Source organism: Tachyglossus aculeatus, chromosome X4 (assembly GCF_015852505.1).
Source record: "Tachyglossus aculeatus isolate mTacAcu1 chromosome X4, mTacAcu1.pri, whole genome shotgun sequence".
Taxonomy (NCBI): domain Eukaryota; kingdom Metazoa; phylum Chordata; class Mammalia; order Monotremata; family Tachyglossidae; genus Tachyglossus; species Tachyglossus aculeatus.
This window is the reverse complement of record NC_052098.1, coordinates 39,924,206-39,938,023: the sequence shown is the minus strand read 5'-3', so window position 1 is coordinate 39,938,023 and position 13,818 is coordinate 39,924,206. Positions and strand designations below refer to the sequence as shown.

Genomic DNA, 13,818 nt, shown 5'->3' with positions numbered 1-13,818 from the left:
CCAAGCACTGTTCTTAGCACTGGGGTAGATGCAAGGTAGTCAGGTTGTCCCACGTGGGGCACACAGTCTTAATCCCCATTTTACGGATGAGGTAACTGAGGCCCAGAGAAGTGAAGTGACTTGCCTGAGATCACACAGTAGACAAGTGGCGGAGCCAGGATTAGAACCCATGACCCTTGACTCCCAGGCCTGTGCTCTATCCACTATGCCATGCTGAAACCTGAGCCTCATGGGATCCCAATTTGGGGCAGACATCTTTTCAATGAAACCAAATATTTTTCCGTTTCCCATGACTTTGTGTTTAATGATTAGATTAGTTAACTGGCACACACTACTGTGCATTTTTATCCTGCTAAAAGACCCCCTTGCCCCTCAGGGTCACACTTGGAGAGTTTCCAGTACTCTACCAGTCTTGACTATGGGAGGGAGAGTCAAGCAGAGGCATATCCATTCCATTCCTAGCTTGGGCAGAGGCTAGCGAGTCGAAGGCAATCTGCTATGAGTCAAAACTCACCTGCGCTGGGCAGCAGCAGCATGGGAGTCAAGGGTAGAGACTCGTTTACTGCATGGAAGGAGGCAATGGTAAACAGCTTCTGTATTTTTACCAAGAAAACTCTGTAGATATACTACCAGAACGATTGCAGATGGAGGGTGGGGCTTTCTGGGAGAGATGTGTCCATGGTGTCGCTATGGGTCGGGCACGACTCGACAGCACAACAACAAAAGACCCTGGCCTGGCAATCAAGAAGTCCGAGAAAGATGAGAGGACCACCACTAATAAGCAATCCTGGGGAAACTGGGAAAACCTAAGCTTTTAGTGAATGTTGGGGAACTTCCTAAACCCCAAGCTCCTTTATGACATGAAATCTCACACTCATCACACTAGCTGTTGGCACCATTATTAAATTATGGCTGGCTGGCTGACACATGTAAAACACATGGCTGGCCATGCATGAGGCAGCAACGAGTAAAATCAGTAGCCATTTGGGGGTTTTCGCTTAGCTTTGCATCAGGAAAATGGCTGTAACCTTTTGGTGGTTGAAATTCTTTGCAATTTCTCTCTAACTGCATGTCAAGGTGAAAGGCCAAAGAAGACAAGCATCCTTCCCTGGCTTCTGTGTGGTTTTGATTATTTTAAGGGACTCATTGGGTCACAGTGGCCGGGATTCAGATTTGATTTTGACTTGTGGAAAAGCTCATTTTGTGTTCAAACGTTTTTATCAAGTAACTAGCATTTATTGTTCAGAAATTTTATAAGCAACTATGCCATCTGGAAAACCTCAAACTAAGGGATGATGAACTATATAAAATGTGGCTATAGATGTTAGATATCAGGGCAAATAAATCTGTAGTTGGGAAAGATATTTCCACACAACTTGGATGTGAGAAAATGCCTGGCATGCTGATTGGAATTACATCTGAATTTATTCTTTTAGATAAAAATGATTTTATAAGGTTCTTTTATAGACTCAATCTCATTCAAATCTAGAATTCTCATTACTAGGCAAACGCATTGGAATGGCTGTGGTCCATCTTTCATCATTATTTTGTATTCTAGAATGTATATTCTATCACTAGGGTCAGGGAAGGCAGAAAACCCAACACAAACACTCAATTTTAGAAAAGGCAATTGTAAAAAAACATGAATCTTAGGGAAAAAAAACTGAAAGGAAGATCTAGCATTTCAAGTCACTCATTAAATTCATGAAGACTGCTAAAAACAACAGCAACAACAACCCAGCCACTGCCTTACATGCTCAGGTAAAATTTTTGCCACAGAAACAAAGCAAAATAAGCAAACAAAAGCAGATATCCAAACAGAAACCCTGAATGGCTAACCAGCAGTATAAAAGAGATCATCAGAGGCAAAAAGTCAACCTTTCAAAATTGGAAAGTTCACACAATTGAGGAAAACAGGGAAGTCCATAAAGACAGGCAGATCAGGTCTAAATAGCAAATTAAACTTGTCAAAAAGGAGTTTTAAGAGAGTTGGGTTCCAATCATTTTGTACTAGTATCTTGGATAAAAATCAGAGATTTTACTCCACCAAGAGAAATCCCAGCTCCTTTAAAGTTACTGGGAGGGACCCCAGAGTATCATTAAGTATCCCAATCTATCAATCAATCAATCAGTGTTATTTATTGGGCTCTTTGTGCTGAACACTATACTAAATACTTGGGTGAGTGCAGTAGAATTGGTTGACATAATCCCTGCCCTCAAGGACTTTAGTCTAATGTGTCTGTCACCTCTGTCATATTGTTCTCGCCAAAGTGCTTAGTACAGTGCTCTGCATACATAAGTGCTCAATAGATACATTCATTGATTGACTGGGAGAGATGGGCATTCAAATAAATTATGGCTGACAGAGTAGGAAGAGAAAATAGAGAGGGGGATGAAAGGTTATTTAGGGAAGACTTCCTGGAGGAGATGGATTTCAATAGGTCTTTGAAAATGGTGAGAGGGCTGGTCTGTGGGCTATGTAGGGGGAGGGAGTTCAGGCAAGGGGTTGATGGCAGGTGAGGTGAGCGAGGGACAGTGAGTAGGCTGGTATTAGAGAAGTGAAGAGTTTGGGCTGGGTTGTAGTGGGAGAGGAGTGAGGATAACTAGGAGCAGGATAAGCAAGGAGCAAGGAGAGAGCCAACTGAGTGCCTTGAATCCGATAGGAGTGGTCCGTATTTAGAGGCACAATATTCACAAATGAGTTTAATCAGAGGAGAGCTAGAATTAACAGAGAAAGGAAAAAGTCAAAGAGAGTTCAGATCCTTATTACCTGGCCTAAACTTTTGCGAACATTATAAATTGGAAAAGGTGATTAAATGATCATTCATGATGTGGAAAACCCAATAGGCCAAGCAAAGGGAGCATAGCCAGTAGAAAAACTCCAGGCACTAGGTGGATAACCAAGAAGCCGAGAGGCAGGGCAGTAGGGAAACCAGAGAGAAAATGACCCATACGTCCCCTTTTTTAAAGTCCCACCCCTGAGCATTGCAGATGGGCAATGCTTTCTGAAAAGCTTTGCTATTTCCAGTTCCCGTTTAAGAGCAGAAAACGCCCTTTGCCTCTTGGGGAATTTTTTTCTCTTTAGGGAAGCTTTGCTAATCTAAACTTCTCTTCCCCTCAGTCCATTAGCTGTACCTTCTAAAAGAGGGTTGGGCATTTGTAAGCTAATATAGCTCAATTAGAGTAATTTCCAAGGAATGCCAAGTCTAAGAGCAAAAGATGCTTCCTTTTGCTTCAACCGAAACTCTCCCATCTTTCCCAGCAGTATCTCTAGAGGAGATCTCCTGTCTTCTCTCAAAATCCATGCCCTCCACCTGCATATCTCACCCCATTAAATTGCACCTTATCAAAACACTTGCCCCCTCCCTTCTTCCCTCCCTAACAACCATCTTCAACTGTTTTCTCCCCAATGGCTTCTTCCCTACATGCCCATGTCTTCCCTTTTTCTTAAAAAAAAGAAACCTCCCCAGACCCCACAACTCGCTCCAGTTATTGCCCCATCCCCCACCTACCATTCCTCTCCCAACTCCCTGAGTGAGTTGTTTACACCCACTGTCTCAAATTCCTCTCCTGCAATTCTCCCCTTGACCCCTTCCAATCTAGCTTCCATCCCTTTCACTCCACAGAAACTGCCTTCTCAAAGGCCACCAATGATCTTCTTTCCAAATCCAATGACCACTACATCCTAATCCTCCTTGACCTCTCAGCTGCCTTCAACACTGTGGACCACCCCTTTTTACTGAAAACATTATCCAACCTCAGCTTCACTGACATTTTCCTCTCCTGGTTCTCCTCTCAGCTGGCCACTCATTCTCAGTCTCCTTCATGGGCTTCTCCTCTGCCTCCCACCCCTAAATGATGGGTGTCCCTCAAGGTTCAGTTCGGGTCCCCTTCTATTCTCCATCTACACCCACTCTCTTGGAGAACTCATTTGCTCCCATGGCTTCAACTACCTCTATGCAAACGGTACCCAAATCTACATCTTCAGCTCTGATCTCTCTCATTCTCTGCAGTCTTGCATTTCCTCCTTCCTACAAGATATCTCTACTTGGATGTCTTTCCATCACCTCAAGCTTAACATGTTTAAAACACAACTCCTTATCTTCTCACCCAAACCCTGTCCTCCCCGTGACTTTCCCATCACTGTAGATGGCACCACCATACTTCCTGTTTCACAAGCCCATAACCTTGGTATCATCCTTGTCTCCTCTCTCTCATTCAAACCACATATTCAATCCATATTAAACCCTGTTGATTCCACCTTCACAACATTGCTAAAATCTGCCCTTTCATCCTCATCTGTACCGCTACCACAATCCAGTCACTTATCCTATCCCGCCTTGATTACAGTATCAGCCTCTTTGCTGACCTCTCAGCCTCCTGCCTCTCCCCAATCTAGTCCATACTTCACTCTACTGCCCGGAACATTTTTCTACAAAAAGGTTCAGAACATGTTTTCCCACTCCTTAAAAGCTTCCAGTGGTTGCCCAACCACCTCTGCATCAAACACAAACTCCTGACCATTGGCTTTAAAGCACTCCATCAGCATGGCCTAGTGGATAGAGCACAAGCCTGGAAGTCAGAAAGTCATAGATTCTAATCCCAGCTCCACCACTTGTCTGCTGTGTGACCTTGGGCAAGTCATTTAACTTCTCTGTGCCTCAGTTACCTCAACTATAAAATGGGGATTGAAACTGTGAGCCCCACATGGGAAAGGGATTGTGTCCAATTTCCTTGTATCCACCCCAGCACATAATACAGGGCCTGGCACATAGTAAGTGATTAACAAATACTATCGTTATTATTACCATTATTACCTCACCTCTCTACTTCCTACTACAACCCAGCCCACACACTTCACTCCTCTAATGCTAACCGTCTCACTGTACCTCGATCTTGTCTATCTCACCATCATCCCCTCGCCCACGTCCTGCTTCTGGCCTGGAATGCTCTCCCGCCTCAAATCAGACAGACAATTACTCTCCCCCACCTCAAAGCCTTATTCAAGGCACATCTCCTCCAAAAGGCCTTCCCTGACTAAACCCTCCTTTCATTCATTCAATCGTATTTATTGAGCGCTTACTGTGTGCAGAGCACTGTACTAAGCTCTTAGCACTGTACTAAGTGCTTTCCTCTTCTCCCACTCCCTTCTGCGTCACCCTGATTGCTTCCTTTATTCACCCCCTCCCAGCCCCACAGCACTTATATACATATCTGTAATTCATTTATTTATATTAATGTCAGTCTCCCCCACCCCTAGACTGTAAGCTTGTTGTGGGCAGGGACTGTGTCTGTTATATTGTACTCTCCCAAGAGCTTAGTACAGTACTCTGCACATAGTAAGCACTCAATAAATATAATTGAATGAATGAATAGATGCAGAAGTGGCTCTCAGGACCTAGACGTGCCATTTCCCTCCAAGAAGTGGGAATCGGTGTCCCTAAGTACTTAGGTGATGCAGGAGGAGGGTGGGGAGATGAGAGGTTAATCAGGGAAGCCTTCCTAGAAGAGACATGATTTTAGTAGGGCTTTGAAAGTGGGGATCAATAAATCTATCAATCAAACGATCGTGTTTGTTAAGCACTGCATTAAGAGCTTGAGAGAGTACAATATAACGGTGTTGGTGGATACATTCCCTTTTGGATATGTAGGGGAAGGGAGTTCTAGGCAGGATGGAGGGGTGTGAGACGGGTTGACAATGAAAGAGATGAGACTGAGGGACAGAAAGAAGGTTAGTGTTAGAGGATCGAAGTATGCAGGCTGGTTTGTAGTGGGTGAGGCGTGAGGAAAAGTAGAAGGAATGGAGCTGATTGTCTTAAAGCCGATGGTGAGGATTTTCTGCATGATGCAGAGATGGATGGGCAACCCTTGGAGGTTTCTGAGGAGTTAGACATGAAGGGAAATATCTTTTAGGGAAATGATTCAGGCCAGGCAGCAGAGTGCACTATAGAGTCTAGACAGAAGATCCTGGAGGCATGGAGGCCAGCAAGGGGACTGAAACAGTAATGAAAATGGAAAATGATAAGTACTTGGACCTACGTAGTAACGGTCCCCATCGCTCCGACTCGCTCCCTTTGCTCTACCCTGCTCCCTTCCCCCCAGCACTTGTGTATATATGTGCATATTTATAATTCTGTTTATTTATATTAATAATATATCTATTATTCTATTTATTTATATTGATACTATTGATGCCTGTTTACTTGTTTTGATGCCTGTCTCCCCAGTACTAGACTGCAAGCCCGTTGTGGGCAGAAATTGTGTCTATTTGTTGCTGAATTGTACTTTCCAAGCACTTAGTACAGGGCTCTGCGCACAGTAAGTGCTCAATAAATACAACTGAATGAATGATGAATGATGGAGAGGATCTAGAGATGCTATAAAGGCAGAACTGATAGGATTTGGTGATTGACTGAGTATGCGGGTTGAATGAAAAAGAGGAGCTCGGGATAATGCCGAGATTGTGGGCTTGTGAGACAGGAAGGATAGTGATGTTGGCTCGCCTCCAAACTTCCAATCCTATGGAAGCAGTGTGGATAAAGCACAAGCTTGGGAGCCAGAGGAGTTGGATTCTAATTCCGACTCCACCTCTGACCTGCTGTGTGATCTTAGTCAAGTCACTTCACTTCTCTGTTCCTCTGTCTCCTCGACTGCAAAATGGAGATTCAATACCTGTTTTCCCTCTCAGGCTGTGAGTCCCATGTGGGACAGGGACTATATACAGCCTGATTAACTTATATCTGCCTCAACATTTAGGATACTGCTTGACACATAGTAAGCCCTTTACAAATATCAGAGAAACAAAACCTCTCTTTTATCCCTACTTACCTGTTCATTATCTTTGTGCCAACTCAACCAAATTGATCATCACTTTGTTTACTCATCTCTTCTGTTCTGAGTCATTGTTCCTGCTCTTTTCCACACCTAAATGGCCTCCCGTTTCTGTCAAAACACATCTCTTCCCCTTCCATGGTAAATCTGCTAAGATCCACTCCCTTCCAGAGGCTGTCAGCATTATTTTCATACCTGCTCCACTGGACACTATTTCCCTTCTGTAAGTCCCATTTCAATCAATTGGTGATATTTAATGAGTGCTTACTGTGTGCAGAGCACTACAGTAAATGCTTGGGAAGGCACACAGACTAAGTAGATACAATCCCCGCCATAGAGGAGTTTACAATCTAGCAGGAAAAATAATGATAATTGTCATATATGTTGGGCCAAGTTCTGTGCTAAGCACTGGGGTAGATACAATGCAATCAGATCAGACTGCCCCAGTCACACAGAAGACTCACAGTCTGAGAGGGGGAAGAATAGGTATTTAGTTTCCATTTCACAGATGAGGGAAATGAGGCACAGACAAGTTAAGGGACATGCCCAAGATCACTCAGCCAGAAAATGGAGGAGCCAGGACTAAAACCCAGGTCTCCTGATTCCCAGTCCTGTGCTCTTTCCACTAGGCCATGCTGTTTCCTTTTGCTCCCTTGTGTTGTCTTAGGCTGTCGAATCGACCCACAGCAACTCCATGGACGCATCTATTCCAGAACTCCCCACCACCACCTGCAGTCATTCTGGTAGTGTATCCATAGAGTTCTCTTGGTAAAAATATGGAAGTGGTTTACTTCCACTTCCGCGCCTTCTTCCGCGCAGTAAACTTGAGTGTCCATCCTTGACTATCTTCTGTGCTACTGCTGCCCAGCAAGGGTGAGTGTTGACTTGTAGCAGATTGCCTTCCACTTGCAAGCCACTGCCCAAGCTAGGAGTGGAATGGGTATGCCTCTGCTTGACTCTCCCTCCTGTAGCCGAAACTGATAGAGTAATGGAAACTCTCCGGATGCAATCCTGAAAGGGGTTTTGCTCCCTATTTCTAGCTTATAACAATAATAATAATTGTGATATTTGTTAAGCACTTACTATGTGCCAGGCACTATACTAAGCGCTGAATTATGGTATTTGTAAAGTGCTTACTATATGCCAGGCACTGTACTAAGCGCTGGGGTGGATAAAAGCAAATCGGATTGGACACAGTCCCAGTCACACGTGGGGCTCACAGTCTCAATCTCCATTTTACAGATGAAGTAACTGAGGCCCAGAGAAGTGAAGTGACTTGCCCAAGGTCACACAGCAGACAAGTGGTGGAGCGGGGATTAGAACCCATGGCTTTCTGACTCCCAGGCCTATGCTGTATCCACTACGCCATGTTATTTTTTGTCTACTTGCACGATCCATTTTTGCGTTCATTCATTCATTAATTCAATTATATTTATTGAGTGCTTACTGTGTGCAGAGCACTGTACTAAGCACTTCATGCGTTATCCCCCATTAGATTGTAACTCCCTTGATACCAAGGACCAGATCATATCATCCACTTTCTCAATCCCCACAGCACCACAAAATTAATACTTTTGTAGTGGGAAAAGGTGAAAGATTCTTATCTACTATAACCTGTCTGGGCCTGAGGAGACCAAAGAAGAATCTGACCAGAAAGAGAGGGAGGAAGGGTTCCAGCAAGGCAATATGTCTAATTTAACACTTTTCAGTACTGTGACTCTTGCAAAGGTGAGCTTAGGTCCAGTTAGATTAATGATTATATTTTTCTTTCCAGGGTGTCTGAGGAATTAGAAATTCTGTCAAAAGTTTCAGGGCTGACTTGTCCAAGTGAGTCCAAGCCTGGTTTCCCTCTGGAAGCATCAACCCGTCTCTCTTTAATTTTTCACCCAAAGAAAACACAAGTTACAGTTGAGTGTCTGTAAAGAGTAATTCTCACCTTATTATTTTGTCCCATTAACACATATTTGTTCAAATCGAGTCTGGTTCCACCCATCAAGGTAGACGACCCAGGCCTTTCACTCCCAGGTTTGTTTCCTGGAGTGCATTGTACTCCCCCAAGTGCTTAGTACAGTCCTCTAGACTGTAAGCTTATTATGGGCAGGGAACGTGCCTGCAAATTCTGTTGTATTCTCTCCCAGGGACTTAGAACAGTGCTCTACCCACAGTAAGCGCTCAATGAATAAACACCGTGGATTGACTAAGTGATACCCTTGTTCTTGGAATCTTAGGCAAATATTCTTTACTTCAAGTTGAAATGAAGTGCCAGAGTAAGGTAAAGTGGGTGTACCAGCTTGGCTATTTTTTTCTTATTCAGCCTGTCCATCTTCACCAATCTCCCATTTTAAATAGGACACACAGGATCTCATGAAGAAAAAAGTAACATAGCCATCTACAATAATATTTCTAAGGTTGTTTGGAATCCTGTCATTAACAGTAAAGCAAAGGCTTGACTTGATTTTGACTCCTACCATCCTTGTAGACTGTCTTCACCCATTTTTAGCAACACCTTAAATGTTCACCAGTGCTTCTGCTGCTGACGTGAGAATGTAGCTTGCGTGAATCTGCTGCTAGAACACCCCGTTCTAGGGTAGGTTACATTCTTGCAAAAACCCACTTTAAGGAAAATTCTTGCTGTTTGGGAGGCATCCACCCCTACACAAGCTGTTTCTTCTGACACCCTCAGGGTGCTGTACCCAAATAGGCTCGCATTGTCAGATGAATGCTCCGTAATCCCCTAATACAGAATTCTAGCCAAAACAAAGAGGGAAAGCACATGCTGTGGAAGAAGTGAATGTACGGTGAATTTTATTGCAATCCTCATTCAGATTTGAACCTGCATTCAACCTCATCTGTCTTAGGCCTGAACTAACTGAATTATTTGAAGCACACGAATGGCACATATTTATCCCATCTGCAGCATCTGGGATTTACAAATGCTCCAAAGCAATTTAAAGCTGAATCTTTTAAAGTCTGAAAAATCTTTGGAAAATCCCTCTCCATGTTCCAAGAGTTGTTTTATTCTTGTTGAAAAAGCACCCTACCATATCTGCACTAGGATTTTCTTACCCATATCAATGATAAATTGAATCATTTGTGTTATGAGTTGACATTCAAAAGTCTGTTTAATTACAGTTTACTTTCAACACTTTATTTTATTGCTGGCAGTAAATGCTGTCAGTTTGCTGCCCAGTTACAAAATATATTTTTTTAGAATAAAAATTTTGCTCACACTTTTCATTTTTATGAAATTTTTTCTTTGAAGCTTTTTTTAACAAATATTTATAAATTAATCCACAAATAATAACTAGTATTTCTTAAGCACTTACTATGTGCCAGGCACTGTCCCAAGTGTTGGGGTGGATACAAGCAAATTGGGTTGGACACAGTCCCTGGTCCACCTAGGGCTCACAGTCTCAATCCCCATTTTACAGATGAGGTAACTGAGGTACAGAGAAGTGAAGTGACTTGCTCAAGGTCACACAGCAGACAAGTGGCAGAGCCAGGTTTAAAACCTTCTGACTCCCTAGCCCATTCTCTATCCAATACGCCAAGCTGCTGCTCTTCCTATCCAATCTTCAAAACTCTAGAAGGGCTAGATATTCTATTTTTTATGGGACAGGCCCAGTTTTTAGTCCTTAGTCCTGGTTTAAACAAGCAGAGCCTGGAACCTGACCAGACCAGAAGGGGATCAAAGGCCCTTTTGCGAGGAGAGGTGCTATCATTATCATCATTATTGATCCTATTTTTTAAGCACTTCCTGTGTGCAGAGCACTGGACTAAGCGCTTGGGAGAGTACAATATAAGAGAGTTGGTAGACACAGTAAGGGTGTGTCATTATTATTATTATATTTGTTAAGCACTTACTGTGTGTCTAGCATTGGTCTAAGCACTGGGGTTAGATACAAGTTAATCATGTTGAACACAGTCCCTTCCCATACAGGGCTCATAGTCTAAGTAGGAGGGGGAACAGGCATGGAATCCTTATTTTACACTTGAGGAAACTGAGGCAGAGATCAGTTAAGTGACTTGTCCAAGGTCACACAGCAAGCAATTGGCAGAGCCAGGATTAGAACCCAGTTCCTCTGACTCCCAGGCCCGTGCTCTTTCCATGGCCATGCTACTTGTCTAAAATATCTACTTATATTTCACAAATTTTTGGTTCATTCCTTCTCTCCATCCACACAGTCACCACTCTGGTCCAGGCACTCGTCATATCTTGACTCGACTACTCTATCAATGACCCACTGATCTCTGCCTCTAGTCTTTCTCCTCTCTGGTCCATACTTAATTGTACTGTTCAAATTATTTTCTTCCAGAAAGCCCTTCACTGACTAATTTTTTGATCTCCCCAGTCTATTTTCCCTCCTTACTGGGTCACCTATGCACTTGAGTCTGTACCCCTAAAGAACTTGGTACTTACCCCTACGGCACTTAGGTACAAATCCTTAAACAGTGTTGCTTTCTTTACCTGTAATTTATTTTAATGTTTGTCTCCCCTGCCAGACTGTAAACTCCTTGATGGTAGGGATCGTGGCTTGAGAGTCAGAGGACGTGGGTTCTAATCCCGGCTCCGCCACTTGTCTGCTGTGTGACCTTGGGCAAACCACTTAACTTCTCTGTGCCTCAGCTACCTCATCTGTAAAATTGGGAGTAAGACTGTGAGCCCCATATGGGACAATCTGATTACCTTGTATCACCCCAGCACTTAGAACAGTTCTTGGCACATAGTAAGCACTTAGCAAATACCATTATTGTTATTATTATTATTAATCTATTGAACTCTCCCAAGAGTTTAGTACAGTGCTCTGAACACAGTAAGTACTCAATAAATACTATTGATTAAAATTTTGTTCTGCGCCCATCTTCCCACTCCTCAAAATCCTCAAACGGCAAGCAAACCTAGATTTGCATTCTCATCTCTCCAGCTTTTGATCCCCTGCTCATACCCTGGGAGCCGGGTACTCCCTCCACCTTTGAATCTGGCAGATCACAACCTTCTCCATCTTTAAAACCCTTCTCCAATCTCATCTTATCCCAGAGGCCTTCCCCAGTTCATTGTTTCTTCTCCCCAGGTTATAGCCCCTTAACTACCACCTCAGAACTTCTGCACTAACTCCATATTTATTTACGCCCAATCACCCATAGCACTTCTGTTCATATCTAACATACCCTATTACTTAAGCACGAGTCATCTACATAGCCATTTCTCCTCCTCCTTCCTGTCTGTAAATTATTTCGGTACTGTCTTTCTCCACTCCTCGGGTTGTAAACCTTTTGACGACAGGGACACAAGAAGCAGCATGGGCTAGTGGAACGAGTCAGAGTCACTTAACTTCTCTGTGCCTCAGTTTTCGCAGCTGCAAAATGGGGATTCAATACCTAGTCTCCCTCCTACTTATGCTTTGAGCCCCTTGTAGGATGTGATTATCTTGTACCTACCCTAGTGCTTTGTACAGTACTTGGCACAAAATTCTTAGTGCTTTGCACATAGTAAGCGCTTAATAAATGCCATCATTATTATTATTATTAAATACAATTATTCATTCATTCATTCATTCAATCATATTTATTGAGTGCTTACTGTGTGCAGAGCACTGTACTAAGCACTTGGGAAGTACAGTGCAGCAACAGAGACAATCCCTGCCCACAACGGGCTCACAGTCTAGAAGGGGGGAGACAGACATACTGTTTCTATTAACTCTCTTGTACTCTTCCAAGTGCTTAGTATAATACTCTGCACACAGTAGGTGCTCAATAAATACTATTGATTGATGGATGGATGGATGGGGTGAATGCTGTCATTTTAGTTTTGCATATCAAATAAACAGCATTGGGGCAGCAAATGGAGTTATTCAAAATGCTTAAGGTGGTTTATTCCTGGGGTCCTAAGGACATAATGAAGAGGAGTCTGAAGCTTACCGCCTCTAGACTTGTAAGCACTTTGAGGGCAGGGAATGTGTCTACCAACTCCACTGCATTGTATTCTCCTAGCAACTTGGTACAGTGCTCTGCACACAGGAAATGCTCAATAACTACCATTGATTTATTGAGTCCCGTTGAAGGGAGGGAGAGGGTGGCCAAGAGTCTGGTTTTCATTCATTCATTCAGTCAGTCATATTTATTGAGTGCTCACTGTGTGCAGAGCACTGTACTAAGTGCTTGGGAAAGCACAGTACAGCTGGTCAGTCTCCTGTTTAGTATTGATAAGGCACTTGATGCCTTTATATCCAGTATTTTCAGTTTGAACGCCCAGCCTGCACCCACCTCAGCTCCTGCTGCCAGATCCCAATCCTTTTTTTAACCATATTTGTTAAGTGCTTACTCTGTGCCGAGCACTGCACTAAGGGCTGGGTTAGTACAAGGTTGGACACAGCCCCTGTCCCACATGGGGTTCACAGTCTTAATCCCCATCTTTCTGATGAGGGAACTGAGGGCCAGAGAAGAGACTTGCCCAAGATCACACAGCAGACAAATGGCAGAGTGGAATTAGAACCCAGGTCCTTTGACTCCCAGGCCTATGCTCTTGCCACTAGGCTGCACTGTTTCCTACCGCTTTACTTGGAAGCATCGCTCCCCTTTACAGGAACCTGGAAGAGGAATGAAAAGGCCATGGACCAATAGAAGGAGTCCAGAACTACTCCTTGAGGACACGCTCTAGGTTCTGCCAATTGTAGAGGTTCTGTACTGAATTATGCACAATCCTCATAACTCACCAAAGCTGACATGTGCTTGGTTCTTCTGGGTCTGAAAAAACATGTCTGGTAGTCACAAGTGCATCAGTGGTCACCCCAGGTAGGGATCACATTAGGTAAGGTCAACCTTGGGGATAGAACAATGGATGCAACAATGGAAAAATGCTCTCAGGTATGATTCTTTTTTTATAGTTTTAAAATTACAATATCAGTTTCTTCTCCCAGGATATTGAAGCTATCGAAGAATGTTCTGAATTGAGGCTACTAGACTATCACGTGGAATCTACTAGAGAAA

At 43.4% G+C, this 13,818-nt stretch overlaps 2 non-coding genes across 2 annotated transcripts; one reads left to right on the top strand and one right to left on the bottom strand.

Annotated features, from left to right (window-relative positions):
• Window positions 1-366: 366 nt before the first annotated feature.
• LOC119948600 lies at window positions 367-504 on the top strand. The gene has a single exon (XR_005456985.1). It is a non-coding gene; the product is annotated as a small nucleolar RNA SNORA7 (small nucleolar RNA).
• A 7,210-nt stretch (window positions 505-7,714) lies between these two features.
• Window positions 7,715-7,852, bottom strand: LOC119948444. Its single transcript, XR_005456839.1, has one exon. It is a non-coding gene; the product is annotated as a small nucleolar RNA SNORA7 (small nucleolar RNA).
• Window positions 7,853-13,818: the final 5,966 nt, after the last annotated feature.